Source organism: Carya illinoinensis, chromosome 13 (genome assembly GCF_018687715.1).
Source record: "Carya illinoinensis cultivar Pawnee chromosome 13, C.illinoinensisPawnee_v1, whole genome shotgun sequence".
In the NCBI taxonomy this organism is placed as follows: Eukaryota; Viridiplantae; Streptophyta; class Magnoliopsida; order Fagales; family Juglandaceae; genus Carya; species Carya illinoinensis.
In genome coordinates this window covers 30,556,529-30,580,525 of record NC_056764.1, presented here as the reverse complement: position 1 = coordinate 30,580,525, position 23,997 = coordinate 30,556,529, and the positions used below count along the sequence as shown (strand labels likewise).

The following is a 23,997-nucleotide window of genomic DNA, read 5'->3' as shown; positions in this document are numbered from 1 at the left end:
GCTTTTTCAGATTCAGATTGGGCTAGCTGCCCAGATACTCGCAGATCAATTAGTGGCTATTGTATTTTTATTGGAAACTCTCTTGTATCATGGAAATCTAAGAAGCAACACACAATATCACGATCTTCAGCTGAGGCTGAATATAGATCAATGGCTTTCACAGTTTGTGAAATTATTTGGCTCAAAGCTTTACTTGCTGATCTGCATCAACAGCACAATCAACCAGCTCTCCTATTTTGTGATAATCAAGCGGCTCTTCACATAGCTGCCAATCCAGTCTATCATGAACGTACTAAACACATAGAAATAGACTGTCACTTGGTGCGTGAAAAGTTACAAGAAGGTTTGATCACCACTTTGCATGTCTCCTCTGCTCATCAGGTTGCAGATCTAATGACCAAACCTTTGGGTTCTAAGTCATTTGAGGTTCTTTTATCCAAGATGAATGTGCATAATATATACACATCATCTTGAGGGGGACTATCACAGATAAAAGAAGACTTACTGCAACACGTGAATGTAATAGTTAGTTAGTTAGTTACACTTTCTGTTATTTCTGTTATTCACTTCTTCTTTACTTTCTTCTTTCTATTCTCTGTTATAAATACAGAGGATTCATACTGTAAAGTTACGTTGAATAAACAATAGTTCATTTTAGTTCATTTCAGATTTCACTCTGTATCACATTTTGTATCCTTCTGCAAATTCCAATCCCAAGAACATTTGTTGATAGATATTCTTTGACAATTAAAACGTTGGTCCTATAACAAACACTTTCTATCTTCTACTTTTCATCATTATCTGCTGACATTCAGCTGTTCATATGGGGGATAAAACAATAAGAAAAGGAGCAAAAAAAAATTAAGTTACATCCCCCCAAGCCCCTTCTACGATAACACTATGCAGTGCGTCTCAGAAAATAAGTAAATACCATCTACAATTTCTTTCTTTCATTTGTAATAAACTAATGGAGAGAAAGGAAATTATGAATCTCGAGGACCATCAAAAGACTGGGTCTTTCTTAGATTCCAGTGGAGGTCCTCATGGATGCTGCATAAGAAGTCACTTGTGGAATCAACTAGACAAGCTGTGGGCACAGGCCAAGGCGCCATGCTGCACACAAGAGCATCTCCTACCCATGCATGGCCTCTGCTATTGAAAGGAACTTGCACCCGCAGCGTCACATGCTCAGGTAATATCAGAGGCCGGAAGGACAAGGAATGTGGACAGATTAGGATACCAGGGACCTGCAATTGTTGAGATGCTTCAAGAATCAAGAATCAAGAATAGGGTGTTAAAACTTAACTTTATGATCTCATGGAATGACTTCCAATCCTAGCTAATGAAAGACAGGATCATTTTACAGAATTTCTCTACAAAACACAAACCTGTACAAATCTAAACGAGTAACTTTCAACTTAAGAATGCACCCAACAAAATAACTTCTTTGTCAAAACATGAGAACCATTTAATGTTTGGGGTAGGCATGACTCTAGAAAAACCCTTATTTTTCACTCCCCTTAGCCTCCGTACCTAACATTCATAAACTTACATCTTAAGCTTACACAGTAACCCTCTCCTGTAATCAAGCCAAAACCCTGTAGTTTTGCGGAAGATTGTGGCCAACCGGGTAATGATGAATCACATTATCGCTTATTTATTTATTTATATATTTCTTCTTTGCACTTCTACATGTCAAACACACACTTCCAACTTAATATTCTTATGGGCCTTCTAATTCAGTAAAAGGGACAGCCAGGAGATAACCCTTATACCCCCAACAGTGCCACCAACACCAACAAGAACGACTACTAACACTATAAACAACAACAACGACGAAGATAAGGATAACGAAGAAGATGACGAGGAAGACCCTCCTCCCAGATGGGGAAGAGAAATGCAGAGAAAAAGAAAGAGGAATGAAGAGTTATGCAGAGAGAGTCCGTCGGCGGAGTCAAAGAAATCCATAGAGGGTGCTAAAAAGAAGAGAAAAGGTGTTACTTTGGAGAAGTCAAATTGAAACTGGATCTGATAAGAAATTTGAGATACATACTTCCATCATAATCAAACAATTCCTGACTTCTAGTAATACAGGTTAACCGAGGAATGAAGTTTGTTGGTGGTGAAAGTAGTGCACCGGAAATGAGCATTTCTGGAAAAAGGTAAGGGAAAATCTCTCAGAACCATCTCTCTGTGATGCTTGTTTTTCACAGCAAGATTGCCGGCTATACACTGCAACAGGAAAATCTATTTTATGGTAAAAGGGGTTTTATGATTTGAGCTAGGTACCATATCAACCAGCATCAATATTTTAATTATAAGCCTATATATATGTACATATATATAACTCTTCTTAAACCAACCATTTCTCGATATGAAATCATGAATCATCAGAGAAGATAAATGAGTAAACGCATACAGGTATGTTATATCAAAGATATAAGCATAGAGGTCAAAGACAAGGAGGAAGAGTCTTTGCAAAACATTTTATCTACCATAACACCGCACATAACTGAGAGTTAGTTGAAAGAAGTAGAGTGTGAAAAATTATTTAGTGCTACCTTGTTCATAATTCCACCAAGGCACCCCTCACCAAAGACCTCCTGATTAGGGGAAACCTCCAAATTGTCTTCTACTTTCCTCCCCTGCAACCAGTTAAGAATGCACAAAAATAAATCCACATCAACCAAAATTAAGAATATTACTTGAATCAAATTACTTTTTAAAGTAAACCAACAATATTGAGAGGCTACTTCCAATCCAAAAGGAACTTCACAAAGTGACGTTAGTCACCACAATAAACAAAGGAACTTCATCAAGACTAGAAGCACTATTCTTCCATTTGCCTCATAATTAATTACCTATTTCCCACAATCTCCTTAAGCTCCACAAGCATGTCACCTGTGAGAAATCTTTTCAAACTACAAAACCTGAAAATAACAATCAAATGTATTAGACTGCAAGAAAATCTTACAAAGAACCACCCACCAATAAGTGATCAATGTCAAAATGAAAGAATACTAATCATCCGCAAGATGGCCTTCCCAAAACCATTCTTTCCCATGATTGCCTAAGCCAGTGGGACATAAAACAATAAGTGAAAAAGAAGCAGCAGAAATGACAGTTCAACGTCCATCTTTTTATAAAAGCATTACTAAATTCTCAATATCCAAATATATAAAATGAAAAATTGACAGCCAATATTTTGCTAAAGAATAGCAAAAAAAAATGTGAAGGACTAGGGGAAAGCGCTGTAGGAGTGGAGGGATAAAGGCATTAGAAAGAACCAAAGAAAAAAATTGTGCATGATACATAATAGTGATTCAAAGACAACGGAGGAGATGCCATGTATTAGGTTGTATTCTTTTAACTAAATAAAGTACTATTGAGGGCTGTAAACCATTCAAGAGATTAAAGAGGTCCTATCTGTATATAGGATCAAGATTGTAAAATACAATGCTGCTAATAATTTTTCTTTTCAAAATTCGTTTGAATAGCCCGATTCCAATTTTTCGAGTTTTGGAAAAAACCGAAATATGGAAGAGACTAATTCTCAAATGAAGTTTGGAGTCACCACGGTGATTTTTATATAATTAATTATTTCCATCTAATGAATACAACAAAGAGGAAAGAACGAAACAATGAAGATCTACGGTATACCCAACGCAGAATCTCAGAAATATAAAAATAAATAGAAGTCGGAAGTTTGAAATCGAGACTTTTTGTGGCGACTACTTATCGCCGCAAAAAGTTCCTTGGCACGAAATGTTTTAGCAGCCGTCAAGTGTCACCGTAAAATGTTAACAATCGCCGATCCCACTCCCAGTGAGTTTTCCTACTTCAAAAATTTGAATTTGTGACCTTTTTCCTCTTTTGCCGGAAAGAAAAACCCACTATAGTAAAAATCACTTTTTGAGACTAAATTTCAAACGTCAAAAAGAAAGTTAGCCGCAAATTTGTTGGAATTATGCTAGACTTGACCTTTTGTTGCTCGACTTACTAATGCCAACCAAAATCACGGGTCATATGGTCGAAATCCACGATTATAGGTTCCAACATTTTGAGTCATTGGGCTCCCATGGCAAGTGATGGAGATGCGAGACGAATCATTCGTAATACTATTAGGAGGGCTATGCGTGCCGAGGGTGGCATTGGGGTGCATGCATGGTTCGGATGGTGGGAGCTTGGGCATTTAAGACAAGGTCAACTAGAGGAAGATCACACTTCCTTGATTTTAGAGGTTGAGAGGAGGCAAACTCCTTAATGTTAGGGGACTGGGCAACTTCTAGTGTGATGACCAGCCATGATCCTTTTAATTGGAAGATTTATCTAGTTTTAATATGTTTATGTTTATTTCCTTTATTTTAGTTATTAGATATTGTTTCCTTAAAAATAGGTTTCCTCAAACTTAGGAGTTGGATCTAAGATTGAGATTTGGCCTCGTTTGTTTTCAGAGATTAAATGAGTTGAGATTAAAGTTAAAAGTTGAATAAAATATTATTAGAATATACTATTTTAATATTATTTTTGTATTGGAATTTGAAAAAATTGAATTATTTATTTTATTTTGTATGGAAATTTGAAAAAATTATAATGATTAAGTAAGATGAGATGAGATGTTTTATGAAGGGAGGGCAAGATGGCGCCAACCCTAGAGTTCCCTATTTATATTTTTGGTTTGCATTATTATTTCATCCTTATTGTTATGTTTTCTTTTAATGAATAAGAATTTTCTCTTCCAAAACTTTAGAAAGTTAAGTGCTAGCATGAATTATTCTTAATTTTCACTATCAAACTGATTTGGATCTTTATGTTGCCTTGAGGTAACCATAGATCTAGCCACCCAACACGCCACAAACAAATGAGTGAGAGTGAGGCTTCCATCACCAAGCCGTAACCCTCGAAAGGAAGCATAAAAAGGTCAACCTTAAAGACCAAACTTTGGATTTATCACTCAAAGCTACTCATTCTCTTCTTCGAAGCGGCAAGCACATTGATACTTGAACTACGTACCAACCATATGCAAATCTCTTGCAAGAATCAAAGTACTAAAAAAAATTGTGACTTACTTGTATTGACCAAAATAAAAGTGGAAATGCTGTCCGCAAAAACCTTGCAAGTTTCAGGTAGCTTGATCGATCCAACTATAACATGTTATGGAAATATTGGTGGATAATTGAAAATGGCGTATATTGAAAGATTTTGACATTAAATAAGAAAATGAATGGTATTGAAGAGGGGTAAATAAATTAAAAGGATAAATTGGTAAAAAATTAAAAAAATAATGTTGTGGTTGTAATATTTTGTCAAAATAAAAATATTTGATAGATAGAAAGTAACTGTGCCCAAGTTTGTCAAAAATAAATGCTAACACTTTTTCTTTTTTTTTTTTTTTTTTTTTTTTTTTTTTTTTTTTTTTTTTACCGAAGAGCCAGTAGCCACCCACATAGTAGCCCTGTCCCAAGTTTATTAATAAAAGCCTCACTTATGGCGGAGGAAAACCGTTGTAACAATAAGACACTTGGGGGCATACAAGATAGCATTAAAACAAGCCCAAAACCAAGTGTTAAAAAGGACCAAACCAACCAAAAAACCAACGAACCTAAATCAAAAACCAAAACAAAAACCTGCAAAAACCAAGAAACCAACACAAGAAAAAAACCTGGTGCACTTATAAAACCAAGAACAAACACCTTATTAAAACCTATGAACGAATCGCTGGGATGCCAAGTTTATCAACTTTCAGAATCCTTTTGAGCAAATGAGGCACTTCATTATACGAATTCCACGTACCATTTTTCTGATCCGACGCTATGCGAGCCAAAAAATCAGCTCCTGCATTGCCTTCTCGATAAGTATGTTTTACCTTAAACTCCAAAGTAGCAAGAATCGATTGAATCTTTTCCCAGTAATCTTCAAGATACCATATACCACACCTCCCTTTTTCTAACCAATGAACCACCAGCAACGAATCTAGTTCAATCTCCACTCTTCGAATGAATAGGTCCTTACAGTATTGGAGACCATAAAAAAGAGCAATAAGCTCAGCTTCATTATTAGAGCCATGACCCAAATCTTTTGCGAAAGCCCAAGTAAGATTCCCCTTCTCATCTCGAATAGTACCCCCTGCACCCATTCGACCTGGATTTCCCAAAGAACTCCCATCCACATTTAATTTGAACCAACCCACGGCCGTTTTCACCCATTGCACAAAATGATTTTCCTTTCTCTTCACAGGTTTCAAAGGAATAGAAAAAAATTTTAACACTTTTTCATCTCCATCATTCATCTTTCTACTAGCACGTAGGCGGACTCCCACCCATGCAATTGCCGCCTTAATGGAGCTCCAGAGAGAACTCACAGCAACTCATTTACCTTCCATACGTGCTTTACATCTCCACACCCAAAGAGACCAAGTCACAATAATAGGAATAAGAGCAATCAAAGTACCTTTTTGAGTCGAATGAGCTGCACGCCGAAACCATACTTCCACAGTTGCTCTCCATGATCTCTGAGGGTCATATGGAATCCCCAGCTGTAGAGAGGCACACCTCCATATAGCGCCAGCAATCTTCCCAGTTGCGAGGACATGATCCTGATCTTCCACACACCCCTGTGTACAACATTCACACTTAGAAACCAAAGGGATGCCCAAAGAGCTAATTATACTATCAACAGAAAGGCTAGAATTAAAAGCCTTCCAAATAGTAACTGAATATTTTTTTGGAAGCGCTGAGTGCCAAATCCAAGAAGCCCATTCAGATTTCGGTGCACGAACATGAACACAATCCCAAGCCGATTTCGATGAAAAAACCCCATTCAGATTTGGCTTCCAAATCAATAAATCCCCACCCTCTTTTTGTTCCCCTAGGCAATTTAGAATTTCTTCCATTTTGGCTTCCCCCACCAAATGATATAACAAATCCACATCTCATCCATGTTGAAGCCTACATTCCCTTACTCTTAGCAGGGGATATTCAATTATCTCACAAGAATTGAAAAGTGCTCCCGATTTTAGCCAAGGATCTCTCCAAAAGGACACATCACCATTCCGAACTCGCCACCAAGAATTGCCCAAGACCTTTGGGACCATACCCACAATTTGCTTCCAAAATAAAGTTCCTTTCCGTTGGTCTACCAACGTCACATGCTGATTCTTTACATACTTTTACTTGAAAAAATTAGCCCATAACGAGTCACCTGTCAACAAATTCCAAGCAAGCTTCATAAACAAAGAGTCTCGAACTTCCTTTAATTTCCGAAGACCCAAACCCCCTTCTCGAATCGGAGAACAAATCTTTTCCCAAGCCACCCACTTACGCTTTTGCTTTCCATTCCAGGAACCCCAGAAGAAATTACTCATAATACGATTTAAGGCTGTCATGACAGCCTTAGGAGCATGCAAAACAGATAATAAATGAATTGGCATACTAGCAAGAACATGTCTTAATAAAAGAAGGCAGGTTCCCGAGGATAAAAACCGATTCTGCCATCCTTCCAATTTCTGTCTAATGCAGCACAAGAAATCATCAAAATACGAGAGTTTCATCCGACCTACCATTAGAGGAACACCCAAATACTTTACCGGGAAAAACCCTTCAGAGAAAGATGTCAACATTAAAGAACTCCTTTTCCGACCAACAGTCGCATGTTTAGAGAAAAAGATACAAGATTTTTCCTTGCTCACCATTTGACCAGACCATTCTTCGTATGTCGCAAAAATATCCCTGACTTCTTGAAGAGAAGATCTTCCACCATTTACAAATAACACAATATCATCAGCATATAAAAGATGAGAAACAAGAGGCGTACCTCGGGGATGCGAGAACGGGACAATATTCCCATTAGTAAACTTGTGCTTTAAAAGTCTGGAAAGTACCTCCTCAACGAGAATAAACAAATAAGGTGAAAGAGGATCACCTTGACGCAATCCACGCCCACTAGAGAAAAAACCTTTAGCTGAACCATTCATAACCACCGAGAACCAAGGAGTTGAAATACAAGTTCTAATCAAGCTACAAAACCGCTCAGAAAACCCGAACGAAGCCATAACATGAATTAAGAAGTCCCAATCTATACTGTCGTAAGCCTTGGCCATGTCTATTTTACTAACAGTATTACCTCCTCTAACCTTCTTATTAAGCATGTGTATCATTTCTTGAGCCAAAGAAATATTTTCAAAGATACTTCTCCCAGGAAGAAAAGCACCTTGTTTCAGAGAGATAATTTTATTCAGAATAGGGGATAATCTGCGAACCAGGATTTTGGAAAACACTTTGTACACCACTGAACATAAACTGATAGGGCGGAACTTATCAAAACCAGTAGGCTTCTGCATTTTCGGAATGAGAGCAATATAAGACGCTGAATAGAATCTCAGCATTGAATTGCCAATGAAGAAATCCCGAACCGCTGCCACTACATCATCTTCAACAATATCCCAGCATGCTCTATAGAAACCAGAACCAAAGCCATCTGGGCCCGGACTATTGTCAACCGGAATGGAAAACATAACCTCTTTAACCTCTTGGATCGAAGGGAGCTGAAGGAGGTTATCATTTTCCTCCTCAAGAATGGAATTTTGTACCAAATATGATAAATCAGGAAGCTCTCTACGAGCCCGAGCCTGTAGAAACAAATTGAAATAATCCACAGCCCCTGAATGAATAGCTTCCGGGGAATCCAAACACGTCCCATCAGGACACCTTATTTCCTGCACTATGGGCTTTTTTAAAGAAGCAAAAGTTTTAAAAAACTGAGCTGAAGCCTCACCTTTTTCCATCCACCTAAGCTTCACATGTTGTGAGAGCCTAGTTTCTTCTCTTTGCATCCACATCTCAAGATCTTCCTTGGCCCCCAGTAGATCCCGCTCTACATCTTCTGAAAAACCCACCTGAAGTTGAGTTTCTAGCTGTTCAATTTTATTTTCCAAAGCTTGGATATTCGTATCAGTATGCCCAAAGATATGTCGATTCCAATCCTTCAAAACTATTTTCAACTTCTTCAACTTTGTAGCAAGACCGATAAGCCCCATAGTATCAACCGATGCGGACCAATTTTCCTTAACCACATTCAAAAAATTACTATGAGACACCCACATTTGCTGAAATTTAAAGGAGGAAGGCCCATAACGAGTACCCAAATTCTTAAAAACAAAAGACAAAGGTGTATGATCGGAAGTTGAGCGAGCCATATATTTACAACAAGCATTAGGAAAAACATCCGCAGCCACAACATTCATTAAGCATATGTCTAATTTCGACCAACTCCGAGCTAAACCCCTCTGACCATTACACCAAGAGAATTTACTTCCAACAGTTTTCATTTCAATGAAACCATAATTATCAATAAACTCATTAAACTCATCAATGGCAGCTCTCAGTCTTGGTCTACCACCACAGTGTTCCTCCTCCCCTCGAATAGTATTAAAATCACCTAGGCATAACCAAGGTGCATCATGGACCGCGTCTAATTGTAGCACTCTCCAGAGTTCTCTTATTTCTACATGATTACACTTGGCATACACCACAGAAACAACAAAATTCCAATTATCCATACACATAGAGATAGTCACATGCTGGGCACTATAACTAACAACCAATATTTGCAAATCTTCTTTCCATAATAACCAGAGTTTACCACCAACGCATAAATTAGAAAAACAACAATCAAATCTCAACAATTGTTTCAATGCAACCATTCTTTGATCATCAGCAAAAGGCTCAGCTAACATAAGAAAATTCAAATGCAACTTCCTTACCAATTTACACAACCTCCTCCGAGACGATTTGAGGCCCCGGATATTCCAGAACATAGGGTTGCAAATCATAAATTCATGCGAAAGGGTTTGCTAGGAACCCGTGTCGAACTTCTAAGTAAACGTCCCCCTTTAGCCAAGATCTTCCCTTTTTTTTTTGTATCATTGTCCGATAGGTAGATTTTATTTTTTCCAAGATGTTCCCCATACTCTTTCTCTGGCCCAGACCCACAAACATCCTTACCATTAATTTCCAAAGACTCCAACTCCTCATTTACCGAATTCCCAAAATTCTGATTCTCTTGAAACTTCTCTACTAGCCCATTATCCGCTTCCTCCTCTTCATTCCAATCCTCAATCACCACATCATCAAAGTTTGAATTCCTCACGGGTTGGTCACTAGGTTCGTTACTAGGGGTGTCAAATCGTGTTAACGGGTCGTGTTCGTGTCGTGTCAAAGCATGTATATTATAATATATAGGTAAACCCTAACCCGACCCGTTAAGTTTATCGTGTCAAAATCTCAAATCCTAACACGACCCATTAACATAACATGTCGTGTCGTGTCAACCCGTTTTGACCCATTAGTGAATATTACTAAATAGGTTAACACGAAACAATATGACCCGTTTCAAAATGTTTATGTAAATGGGTTAAATATACTTGAAATTAACATGTTTGACTTGATTAAATTTAATATAATTTTCTATAAATGTTAAAATCACAATATCTATAAAAATTATAAAACTAACTACAAGTCTAAAATTACAATCTAAACAATAAAAATATCAAAATTAAAATTCTAACAATTTTACTTTTGGGTAAAAGGTATAATTGTAATTTCAACTTTCTTAACGTGTCATAACGGGTCAAAACGGGTTAACCCGTTATCAACCCGTTAAGCAATCGTGTCTTAACGGGTCAACCCGTTTTGACCCGAATCCGTTAAGACTAAACCCTAACCCGCTATTATTGTGTCGTGTTCGTGTTGGGTTAACAAGTCGTGTAACATATTGCCACCCCTATTCATTACTAACCTCAAGCATAGACCTTTCCAACCCAATCAGATTAATCTCAACATTTTCAATTTCCGCAGAACCACCATTCAATTTTTTTCCTGAAATATTATCAGTTTCCACCTATTCTTGCCTAGACAGCATCATATCTATACTGCCAGTTCGCCCCTTGACATTACTCCCAACAGTCCCTAACATCCCATGAACATCCCCTACATTCTCAGACACGTGAGTATCCCCTACTGCATTTTCGAAATCACTAGACTGAGTTTCCGTGTTCCTTTGCTCACTAGGAAATGCTAACACATTAGCTTACACACAGACACACAAGAAATACATGCATATCACAAGTACTATACATCTTTTTTACAAGAGGGATGGTACCCTAATTTTAGTGATGACTCTCACTTGTGGCGGGAAGAAAATTGTAGTTACATAAAAAAGCTTGGCATATAAAAACCTGCAAACCAAGGTTTAAAATGTAGTAAGAAAATTATATCGTTTATGTACAAACTAAAATTTCTATAACTATACAAAAAATTAAGTACTAATTATGAAAACAATCAATTCAACAGAAAATAACCAACACAAGAATGTATCAAAACGACAACTTACCATATTGCTTCCACTACAATAGATTGGACTTTTCCCGGCGAGTCAAAATCGCTGGCAAAACTAGAAAAACCCCGCTATATACATATGCCGGCGATTACAGACTCGCTGGTTAATCGCCGGTGCTATTCAGCCATTTCCAATATACTGCGGTGTAAAATAAAAATCGCCGCCAAATATTGCATATTTGCCAGCGATTTTGGAATCGCTAGCATAAGAATTCAAAAACATAACGCCATTTGCCAGCGATTAAGAAATTGCTGCCATTTAATATGCCAGCGATTTTTGAATCGCTGGCAAAGGAATTCCATAACCGAACTTTTTTGCCGGTGAAAAAAAAAATCGCTGGCATATATATCGACAGCGAATTTTAAAACGCTGGCAAAGAAATGTGAGGGAAGTAGACCATAACTCAATTGCCACGATTCTTCTAAACGTCCTTCACTTAAATAAGGACCATGACTCATATTCATCTAAACCTTTTAAGAAATATGGTTCTATAGTACACGAAAGATTTGCCGCCATTTTATTGCGTGTGGTCACTAATATTCTTTTGCCTCTTAAGCCAACCATCAATAGTATACTTTTTTTTTAAGCTATCTCATTTTTCGATATCCTCATTCCATACATCATCCAACACTAGCATCCAGATTAAGCACTGCTGGTGTTTGCCTCTCTCCTGATCATGACTCTGCTCACATGTCCTCTGCATCAATGCCAACTATAGAAAAATCATGAATGCCTTCATTATTTTCCTGGATTGCTTATGTTCTATTCTTTAACCTATAGATCAATTTTAAAATAATTGCTTAAAACAATTATGCCAACTATATATAGCAATGAAAAATTTGGTGGAGGCCATTGCTCTTGTCACCCTCTTAATTGGGGAGATGATTAATGTGAGAATCAGCATGATTTCTAAAGTCGAACACATATGTGGTACCAATTGGTAGTTCTTGACATCTTGTGGCTTGAAAAAATCAATTCTTTATATTTGCCAATTAGTGCTATCAATTGTTCTCTAGTCCCCAACTTGTTGGAATGAGGCTAGAATTGATCTTTTGTTGGTCGACTTACTAACATCAACCAAAATCAGGGGTCGTCTAGCTTAGCTATGGGTGTTATTTGCATACAATAGGGCGACGTTACTTGCTTCCCACCCTCGCATGGGCGGAGGGTGGGGTTTCCCCACTCCCTATTGGGAACCTACCCCTGAACAGTTGGGACGGGTCCCCTAAACCAATGCCTAGGGGCAGGGGTTGACCCCTTCTCCGTCCGCTCCTCCACCCAAGGGCTACAGTTGCACAAATCCATAAAAAATACTCAATAAAATATCCACAATCACTTGCAAAGAAATAATTAGAGAGAGAGAGAGAGAGAGAGAGAGAGATCAAAGAGGGACTGAGAGTGAGGGAGAAAGCTTGAGAGGGAGAGAGGAAGAGACCGAGGGAGAGATGGTGTCATGGGTCAGGACTAGGTTGAGAGCAGAGAGGAGGAGAGAGAAATTCGAGGAGAGAGAGGGAGGGGGAAGAGAGAGTCACTCGGGAGGAGGGGGGCTAGGGTTAAATTAACCGCCTCTAAAAAGATGTAATTTTCTTAAAAATAATAATAATAATAATTTCATTACCAAAATGACGGTGGCAGGGTGGCTGTCGGCAGAGCCCAACTGCCCACTCCTAGTCCAGCCCAGAAAAACCTAGTCATATGGTCAAAATTCACAATGATAGAATCCAAGTTTTTGAGCCATTGGGCTCCTAAGAACGATCCGTAACCTTGAAGAGGAAGAATAAAGAGGTCAACCTTGAAGTTCAAGCCTTGTTTCTAGCACTCAAAGCTACTCATTTTATCCTTCGAAGCGACAAGCACGTTGATGCTTGAACTACCAACCATTTGCAAATCTCTTGCATGAGCCAAAGTAGTCACAAATTTGTGAGTGCTACTTAGTCCGATGAAAATAAAGATAAAAATGTTGTCCACGAAAACCTTGAAGTCTTCAGGTAGCTTGATCGGACTATAGCATGTTTTGGAAATATTGGTAGATGATGAATACAATGTTTCAATTTATTTATTATTTTATAGATAATTGAAAATGGTGTATATTGAATGATTTTGACATTACGTAAGCAAATGAATGGCATTGAAGATGGGTAAATAAATTAAAATAATAAAATGATAAAAGAATTTTAAAAAATTAAAAATAATGTTGAGGTGGTAATATTTTGTTAAAATAAAAATATTTGATCGATAGAAACTAATTGTTCCCAAGTTTGTAAAAAATAAACGCCGACACATTTACTTAAACAGACATACAAGACATACATATCACAAGTATAACACAACTTTTTTAGAAGATCGACGATACCTCTAATTTTATTAATGATCCTCACTTGTGGAGAAGGAAAACCGTGGTTTCATATGAAAGCTTGGGGATATAAAAGCTCTAAAGGCAAGCTTTAAAATGTACTAAGAAAAATATATCTTGCATGTGTAAACTAAAATTTCTATAATTATACAAAAACTACAAGTACTAATGAAAGCAATCAATTCAACAAAAAATAACCAACAAAAAAACGTATCAAGATAGCAACTTACCAAATTAGCGTCTGAACCGAGGTTGAATAACGTAGTCAATTCTATATTCACACGTAAAATAAAGGTTTTTTTTCGAGGCCATATTGGGTCTTATTTGTGTAGTTAAGTACAGGCTTCACAATTGTCGATATATGTAGTAATCTATAGGGGATAAGAAATGTATGTATTCTAGTTGCTTTAGAAATGTCTGGTGATCAATATTTCTTGACAACTGATACATGACAAGTTTTCTCAACAATGATTTTCTTATCATAATCTACTGTAGTGAATCTGGTGATCAATGATCTTGTCCCTGATATCACCAAGATCATGCATGAGGTTATGTAATGTTTTGGAAATCAATTACAATAAGCAAAAACATTGTTTCAAATGTGAGGGAAGTAGATTATAACTCAACTTGAGAGTTGGTAAGATGTTATTTTCTTTTATTTTTGAGAGTTTATTGTTCTTGAAAGACAACCACTATGTTTCTGAAATTTCCAAGCACAGCAACGTCCTTCGAATTGTTCTTATGGCAAGCGGGACACCGACACACTTTTCTAGACTCTCATTTCCAATTGCCACGATTCTTGAATTCCTCGGGCTCTTGTCCATCCCTAAACTTCTTGGATTTTTCATGCCCTACATAAATTATACATGTTAGCTTGGCCAGCAGTTACATTGACACCAAATATTTGTGAAGAGTACAAAATCACACTGCCAAAACCTGCTTGTAAAAGTTTATTTCAATTGGAGAAATACAAAACAAAAGGGAAAGCCCGGAAAACTCTAAATGCATAGTTCACTTGTGTTCGACTTCTTAACCTTTAGCTCAAAGTTGCAAGTTTTATGGGAGGTTTGGATAGTGAATTGAGATGAAATGAGATGAGATAAAATTTAAAAATCGAATAAAATATTATTTTTGTTTTAGAATTTGAAAAAATTGAATTATTTATTATATTTTATAGGAAAGTTTGGAAAAAATGTAATAATCAGATGAAATGAGTTGGGATAAATTTTGATCACTTTATTTGAAGCATTATTGGTTATTTTCCAATATAAATTAGTCGAGCCAATTTTGAAAAACATGCAAATGTCACATGATTTATGCTTTTTACTTCACACAAAACAGGCCAAGATGTTGGGTATTTTGTGGTTGCATGAGATAGGTATAAAAAACATTAAACATCGTCGTTTTCTATCTAAACTCAGTATTGTTTTATCCTCAAGTATCTCACTAAAAGGTTGCTTAAGTTTATAAATTTATGTTTCATTAAGTATTAGTTCGTTAGAGATATTTCATCTTTGTTAATTATTATAAGTTTATACTCCACAACTTGAAACCCTCTTTCCTTACTCTACTCACATGTCCTCTGCATCAATATGCCAACAAAACACAGGCCCCTCTCTCCTAATTACTCTACTCACGTGTCCTCTGCATCAATGCCAACAAAATACAGGCCCCACACTTAAATTTCATTCATCACCATAGCCACACAAAAAATTGGAGCTTCTCCATTCAACTACATGAAGCAAGTACTCTGCGTATTGGAACTTCTTGCTGTAAGCCTCTCTCTCTCTCCTAATAACTCTGCTCACATGTCTTCTGCATCAATGCCAACAAAACACAGTACCCATATCTATTCAATTGCATGCAGCAAGTACTTTGGGTACGTATTGGAACTTCTTGCATTAAGCCTCTCTCTCTTGACTCTTCTCACATGTCCTCTGCATCAATGCCAACAAAACACCGACCCCTCTCTCCTGATTACTCTGCTTACAGAATAATATTTATTCTGGCATTTAGTTAATTAACAGAAAATTAAAAGTTGAAAAGTGTCAAATATTGCTCGAAGATCTCACTCTATAGTTCCCCACGCGGCCTTAACACCATACTACGTACTACTGATATATCTTACTCGTGTATATAATTTTTTTGGTTTTCTTGTTAAAATATTATATATTTATTTATTTTTTTCTTATTAAAAATGAGATGAGATCGTCTCTATTTCCTTCTCATCTCATCTTTCGATCTCATCTCATCTTATTTCATCTAATCTTATCTCGATATTTAAACACTATAAATACAAACACTTTTTAATTTCAAATTGTTAATTTTTTCATCTAATTATTATAACTTTTTCAAACTTGCAAACAAAATATAAAAAATAATTCAATTTTTTCAAATCATAAAACTAAAATAATGTTAAAAAATTATATTCTAACAATATTTTAACTTTATAATATCTTTATTCAACTTTTTCTCTCTTATTTCAAAGAACGATCAGTAATATTTTTATAATATTATCCCAAATCAAATATTATAATAATATGTATAATATTTTTATGCAAATTAGAAAGCAAATACGAAAGATAATCTTTTCATAATATATATATATATATATATGAAAATATAATAGACATCGTTTTGATGCGTTTCCTCTTCCCCAAATTCCCCTCCTAATTTGTATTTCAGTACCTATGTTGCTTGTCATTCATGAAGCTCAATATTCAAACTAATTCACATGCACAATCAGTAAATTAAGCTCACTTTGTTGCATGCTTCGTTCGTTTTGTGCCAAATATCTTACCATTTTTTTTGGAATTGGAATTACATTCCTTTTCAATTTCCATTCAAGAGATCTTATGTGTGTCGCACCCGCGCGTCGAGATGTTGAGAAATTAAAACAAAACAAAAAAGGCCATTTTCTTTCTTATAGGAACACATGATTTATCACTACATAAGAAGAATAAAGATAATTACAGTAGTAACTACTTCAATTGTGAATTTTATAGTAATAGAAATATATATCCTACCAATTCAAAATATGTAACTATCTATCCGGCCACTTGATTAGGCCGTAAAAGATTTACGTTATTAGAAAAGATGACTGGTCCAAATCCATATGAGAAAACTACATTGCATCTCAAAAATAACACATAGAATGGGGTAGCTAGGTGATAATATGGTAACTATGAGGAAGCAAAACCTAAATAAAAAATAATGCAATCACACACGTACAATGCTCAAAATAATCAAATTAAGCAACATGTAACCGAACACAAGATTTTGGGGACGAAGTAAAAACCCTTTAAAGAATTTCTCGAAGGTAAAACCATCCCTTTTTAGCCAATGATCAAGAGACTCAATCCACTAGATCAAGAGTTCAGTTATATAAATTCCAGTTAATGCAACGTCCTCCCATAAAGAACTCTCTTTTATATCAGACGAGCAACATGCTTGCCGGACCTCTTGTCATAGGGGCTCCAAAGCCTCTACAATTCATCTGCTGTTGTGAATTTTGCATAGACTGATAGAAGTTGAATGCAAAGAACTCGAGTGTAGCCTAAGTTCTTCTGCTGCCACTTGTGATGATCACTAACACCAACAGCTAGACGTTAGAAACGCATTTCTTTTTCATATGTACGTACGTGTCAACTAATTTTGCAATATTCATCTCATTAAATTATCAATTTCGACATTTACCCCTAAACAAATAGCAACTAGTTACTAATTCTATGTAAACAAGTTTTCAAAAACCCTTCATTAAAAAATTAACAAATGAAAAATATAAAAATGATTATTTTTTCTTCTCGGTTAGTTACTTCTTTTATTATTTTATATTTTATTATTATTATATTGTCTTTTTAAGTATGATCCAAATGCCAGTGAAATGCAAAATTTACCTCATTTTACATAAACTTGCCTGCATTGGATTATCCCAATGCAAAGTTATATGACTTTTAGTTACAGTAGCAACTACCTATGGTCATATTTGGATCTTCACTGGCAAAGGCAAAAGCAATAATTTAATCAATAAACATATATATGTTTTCTATATATGGCTCTTCAATTTTATTTATTTGTTAATTAATTATATTTGGGTCTTCACTGTACAAAGGCCAAAGCATGAATAGTTTGTCTCTACCAATTAAGTTAATTATAATTTGATTATTAATTAACATATGATCGATAGAATTGTAAAATAAGAAAAAAAAATTAATTAAAGAAATATTATGATTAAATTAATAATATTTCATTTTGACTACTAGATGGATAATCCAACGTGAGAATCTCTTTTGAATAGAATAGGCAAAAGGCAAAATATGACATATTATCCAAATTTTAACTTTTCATTTGTATAATCTAATGTTAATACTCTTAGCCCGTGCTTGAATAGAGATTATATTGATCTATAGTAGAGTTATTTTTTATCTATAGAAGATACTTATTCCTAAATTCTTCCCGAACATAAAAATTCTTCATCTCAATATATTTTACTTTTTTCATTAAAACATATATTAAATTAAAATATAAAAAATGCCTCAACTTAAAAAACAAATATAAAAGTAAGTATATTGTAGTTAGGGTTAGAGAAGCCCTTAAAAGATTGTTTGATGCGTTTGTCGTACTTGGGGTGGGTAATACTCCGGCACCTACACCTACCGCATCGTCTCCTCCCAAAGTTGAGATGAGGAAAAAGCGTAGGTTGGGGGGTGAGAGGCTGGGGTAGATTTTCGAGCACCATCAGCCTTCAGACACACAATCGGAGTTAGATAGATACTTGGCAGCAGAAATGCACCCATTTACGAAGGCGTTTGATATTTGTCTTGATGGAATGTCAATACTGTCAAGTATCTCATCCTTGGAGACATAGCCCGCACTATTTTGGTCATTCTTATGACCACGGTAGTCTCAGAGTTGGCATTTAGCATCGGAGGATGCATATTGGATCCATTCTGGAGTTCATTGTATCCTACCATCGTAGAAGCATTGATTTGAACTCAAAATTAAATCAAAGGTAAGCCAATTCATATTTCGGATGTGGTAGACTATATGGAAACCAAGGAGGAGACGAGTGGTGATCAGGTTGCATCCGATAACCGCTCTTACTTTTGATATTGCTATAATATTATTTTTGCTTATAATATATTGTGATATTACTTATATTCAAATTTAATTGTGTAGGGACAATTTGGTCAAATGCCCCTATGTCTACATCAGCAGCAATATGACTTCGTAGTTCGATCCACCATCACCATTGGTTTGTATAATGATTCTCTTGGTTATTTGTAGTATGTATATAATGTTTTTTTTTTTGTAATTCTAAATTTTTTGTTATTTTTTTTCAGCTTTTATAGTCTCATTGTCACATGCTCAATCTCAATGATCTCAATCTCATCTTGGTTTGTAATTTTAATTTTTTCAATCTCAATGATCTCAATCTCAATCTCAATGACTTCGTAGTTCGATCCACCATCACCATTGGTTTATTTTTAATGTTTGTATTTATGATTTTTTTTCTTATTTTATTTTTTAATTTTTATAGTCCCACACCCTCACTTGCCCAAATTTCAACCCTAATTCCAAATTCCCAATGATCTAATCTACAATCCTCAATAGTCTCAATTGGTTCGTACTTGTAGTTTAATCTTTTTAACGTTTTTACATACATATATATTATTATATTGTTTGTGACTCTAACTTGTTTTCTTATTAACCTTTTCATAGTCTCACTTGCCCACCACTTCCAAATTCCAATCTCAAGACTCAAAGTCATCTTGCTAGTCTATTAGATAAAATTTGTGATATTGTAATCTTATTTATTTTAATTATTTGATAATTTGTGATATTTTTACATTCATTTGTAATAAATATATATTAATTTATATTATTGTAAAAGCTTAGAATACTTAGATTTTTATGTTTTATGCTTTAACAACCTTGTTTAGTTTTATGTTATATGTAAATTGTAAAATCTAGTCAGTAGTTTTTTTTTTTTTTTTTTTTTTTTTTTTTTTTTTTAATATGGGGCTTAAAAATAGTTTTTGGGCCAAAAGACCTTGTGCACATTTGGGTCAAGCTGGGGTGGATGGACCAGGGATCCAAATCCGCCCCCTGTTGCCTATAAGGTGGCCCTACTCCTGTGGTGCCGGGCTAGATCCTGGTGGCGGGGTGCGGGAAGCGGTCTCCCCACCCACTCTTAGCAGTGACTTTTTGTTTCTCAATTTAAAAACTTCATGGCCTTTCCAATTTCATATGCTCATATGGTCAGAACATATACTTACCTGTGTAGTACTTTTCCATTCTCTTTGATAGTACCTCATGAGTGCCTTGATGGTTTTCCTGAAGACCAAATTCATGAGTGCTTAGACTCCGCATGATCATCATCTGACATTTTTCTCTATGGATGTGTTGCTTGAAGATCGTGTTGGGGGAATTAGCATGTGACATGCAAAAATGATTAGAAAATTAAACACTAAGGTTGTTTTTGGTTGTTGAACCAAACTTAACTCATCTCAACATACTTTATACATTTTAACCTAAAAAGTCAAACACATCTCAATTTTAAAAAGTTAAACACATTTCAATGGAACTCACAAAATAAGATTATTCACAACTCAACCCAACTAATCTCAACCTCCAAACGTACCCTAAGCTTGTGTTGGGCTTTATATTTCTCGAGCTTTTTCAAAAGTAGAGGCTTGCTTTAGCCTATGCATGTTTGGATACAAATTATATTGATCTTTACTGGAGTTTTTTTTTTTTTTGGTTAAATCTATAGTATATACGTCTTTCTAATTTCTTCCCAAACATACAAAATTCTTCATCTCAATCTATTTACTTTTTTCATTAAAACATATATTAATTTAAAAATTTTAAAAGGCCTCAACTTAAAAAAAAAAAAAAAACAGAAAGAATTTTTTTTAAAAAAATTTATAGTCTTTTAAAATTAAGAAATTTATTCTTTAAATAGGTTTTAAAAGTGGGACTGAGTTTTTCACCAATTATAAAAATCACATCTCTGGAATTTTAAGAAATCTTCAAACAACCATGTCAGCCAACCAACTCAATTTCCAGATAATGCCTGGGCTCCCAATTCCTGGTGATCATGGGGGAATACCTCTCCCAAGTGTCCCAGTTCCCCCTTGCCTTAGCAAGGCCGAGTCCATATCCCATCAGAGTCCAAGCTACGCCCGCACTTGGCGACTAATGGGAAAACACCTCTCCCAAGCGTTTCAGTCCCTCATCAGCATAAGCCGATAAGCCATACCTGAAACCAGTGATCAAAGGAATGAACACCTTTCCCAAGTGTCCTAGTCCCTCCTTGCCATCTAGTGCAGATGATTTTAGTGCCCACTTGGTTTTCTAGGTCGATGCTTTACGCTTGCACCTCGGTAGTCAAGCGAGGGAACACCTCTCCTAAGTGCACTAGTCTCTCCTCACCGCCCAGCGCGATCGATTTCAGATCCCGCCTGGTTCTTTGGGGTGATGATCTGTGCTCGTGCCTCAGCAGCAGCATCTCCTCTAGAAAACATCGGGTGTTTGCACTCACACCACAATTGTTGCCAGCTAGTTACCTTCGAGAACGATCCTCTGGGCTCAAAAACTGCCTCTAGTGACTTGAGTTTTTTATGAACAGTAGTGAGTTGAGATGGTGGAGTGAGTTTTGTAGAGCCCACCTAAGATGAGTTTAGATGGATTTATGAGAAGTTGAAAAAGGTTGTGGGTCCCGCGTGTAAAGAGGTGTTAGTTGAAAATGGTTTAGGGTCCCACATGTAAAAAAGGTTTTGAGTTGAGATGAGTTTAATGATTTGAAAGTTGTGTGTTTGCATGTTAGACTCAGCTTAAAATTAGACTGATCTCAGTTCAATTCAAGTTTCAAACGGGGCCTCAAAGTTCTCTTGTGGAGCAAAACTTTAAGAATCACGCGGTAATTGAAAGCAAGGGTAAATTTGTCCCTACAAAACACTAGCACATTCTCAAAGTCCTCAAGTTAGAAAGTAGGGGAGAAAGAAAGAAGGGATAAGGGTGGGGTTGTGATAGGGTGTTAGGGATGTGACATAAAGTGGGTGGAGGTGACATAAAGTAGAGGAAAAATGAAAATAAAGAGGTAGGAAGAAAGAGGACCCAGGGGACTTCGAGGCTTCTCCCGCACGATTCTTGGGCAACTGAGAAAGGGAGAGCTTCTTCAACCTCTAGACAAAAATCACAACTGCACCATTTGTACAATGAGCTAAGAAAGGCCATGAGAGACTATAAAATACTCTTACTTATAGTGGATCTACATCCTAAACGACCCGAATCGTTACCGTTAGCCAGGAATGACTCATTCTCCCTCCAGAATATGTCCTTACAAAATAGGCCTTAACAACGACCATCAAAACAAAAACAAAGAGAAAAAGTTTGAGTTTTTTTTATGTAAATTTAAAGGAGTGTATCCATCAATTTAGCAGATGAAACGATAAACTTCATTTTAGTTGCAAATGCAACAATAAAAGGAAGCTCAAGGGTGCCAAATTACATGGATGAAAATGAATCGGGCTAAATGGTTTTTTCCACCGAAGTGATGTCAGGGATTACGTATATTAAAAAATCCTTATCAATAATGACAGTGCACTAGGTAACTGGTATTAGACGTGTGGATGGAATTGTCCTTGCAAAATAGATGACAAGTCCTTATTCAATGTTGGTCCCGGCTGACTTGTCCTTTGTATTCAAAGTAAACATATCTTCCTTCTATCCCTTTAGTGATGATCTCAATATATAAAATATCAACATGATCTCAATAAAATAGCCAGGAAAATAACGTATATGGATTACCAGAACATGCACTTCCTTTTCAGAGATCTATCAACCTTGATTTTGTTGCTAAGGCCTTTCTTTCTTTTGCTCCATTAATTGAGGACACTTCAAAGTATAGCTAGTTGTGGGACCTAATTGCAAGGATCCTTTCTTTATATTTATTTAATTAGGAATAAGTATGATTTTGTAAGTATCAATTTAATTATTCCAATAATTATTCAAAAACGTTGGGCATCTTTCACTTTCCAAATCGGCCCTTTACTTTATTAATAATTGCGAATTGGACCCTTTATTCCAATAATTCGATCTCATGCTCCGGCTCATGGCAAGACAATGCCTCCCACAAATCATGCAAACAGCTATCTAGTATTCACTTATACTTTTAGTACCATTAATATATTAATTTTACCATATATGGGATTTTGGTTGGTTTCCACCTTATAAATCAGTACCCACACGACAGCTTTATAGTTTGAATAAAACTCGTTTGGATAGTGAAAGTGTTTCATTTCATCTCTATAATTTTTCTAAATTTTTATACAAAATATAATAAACAATTCAATTATTTCAAATTCTAAAAGAATAATAATATTAAAAAATAATATTCTAACAATAGTTTATTCAACTTTAATCTTAATTAATCTCATCTCAACTCACTATTTAAACTGCACCTAAGAAACAAATATACATGAATTTCTTTCCTTCCCCTTTAAAAGCAAAGGTGACATTCATAATATTTACTGATATAGAGTACGCAAGTATCGTATATTTTTTTTTAAAGTAAATAAATATATATAGAATATATATAAAAAATAATAATATTTTAATAGTAGACTTCATTTTTTTAAAAAATCATTTTAAAAGGGAGTGTGGCAATAGAAAAATCATGAATGCCTTCATTATTTTCCTGGATTGCTTATGCTTTATTCTTTAACCTATAGATCAAATTTAAAATAATTGCATGAAACAATTATGCCAACTATATATAGCAATGAGAAATTTGGTGGAGGCCATTGCTCTTGTCACCCTCTTAATTGGAGAGATGATTAATGTGAGAATCAGCGCATGATTTCCATAGTCGAGCATGTGTATGTGGTACCAATTGGTTGTTCTTGACATCTTGTGGCTTGATAAAAAACAATTCTTTATATTTGTCAATTAGTGCTACCAATTGTTCTCTAGTCCCCAACTTGTGGGAATGAGGCTAGACTTGATCTTTTGTTGGTCGACTTACTAACATCAACCAAAATCATGGACAGTCTAGCCTAGCTAGGGGTGCTATCTGCATCTAAACCCAGATCAATTGAGGTCTGAATTGTTACCGTTAGCCAAGAATGACTCATTCTCCCTCATCAATATGTCCTTACAAAATAGGCCTTAACAACGACCATCAAAACAAAGAGAAAAAGAAAAAGTTTTGAGTTTTTTTTTTTATGTAAATTTAAAGGAGTGTA

At 35.8% G+C, this 23,997-nt stretch overlaps 1 long non-coding RNA gene and 1 pseudogene across 1 annotated transcript; both read right to left on the bottom strand.

The window, feature by feature from the left end:
- Positions 1 to 755: 755 nt before the first annotated feature.
- Positions 756 to 23,997, bottom strand: part of LOC122291369 — a 96,946-nt pseudogene continuing 73,704 nt past the window's right edge.
- LOC122291376 lies at positions 1,893 to 3,647 on the bottom strand. Its single transcript, XR_006236617.1, has 3 exons — positions 2,862 to 3,647; positions 2,562 to 2,645; positions 1,893 to 2,232 (listed from the first exon to the last, which is right to left on the bottom strand). It is a non-coding gene; the product is annotated as an uncharacterized LOC122291376 (long non-coding RNA).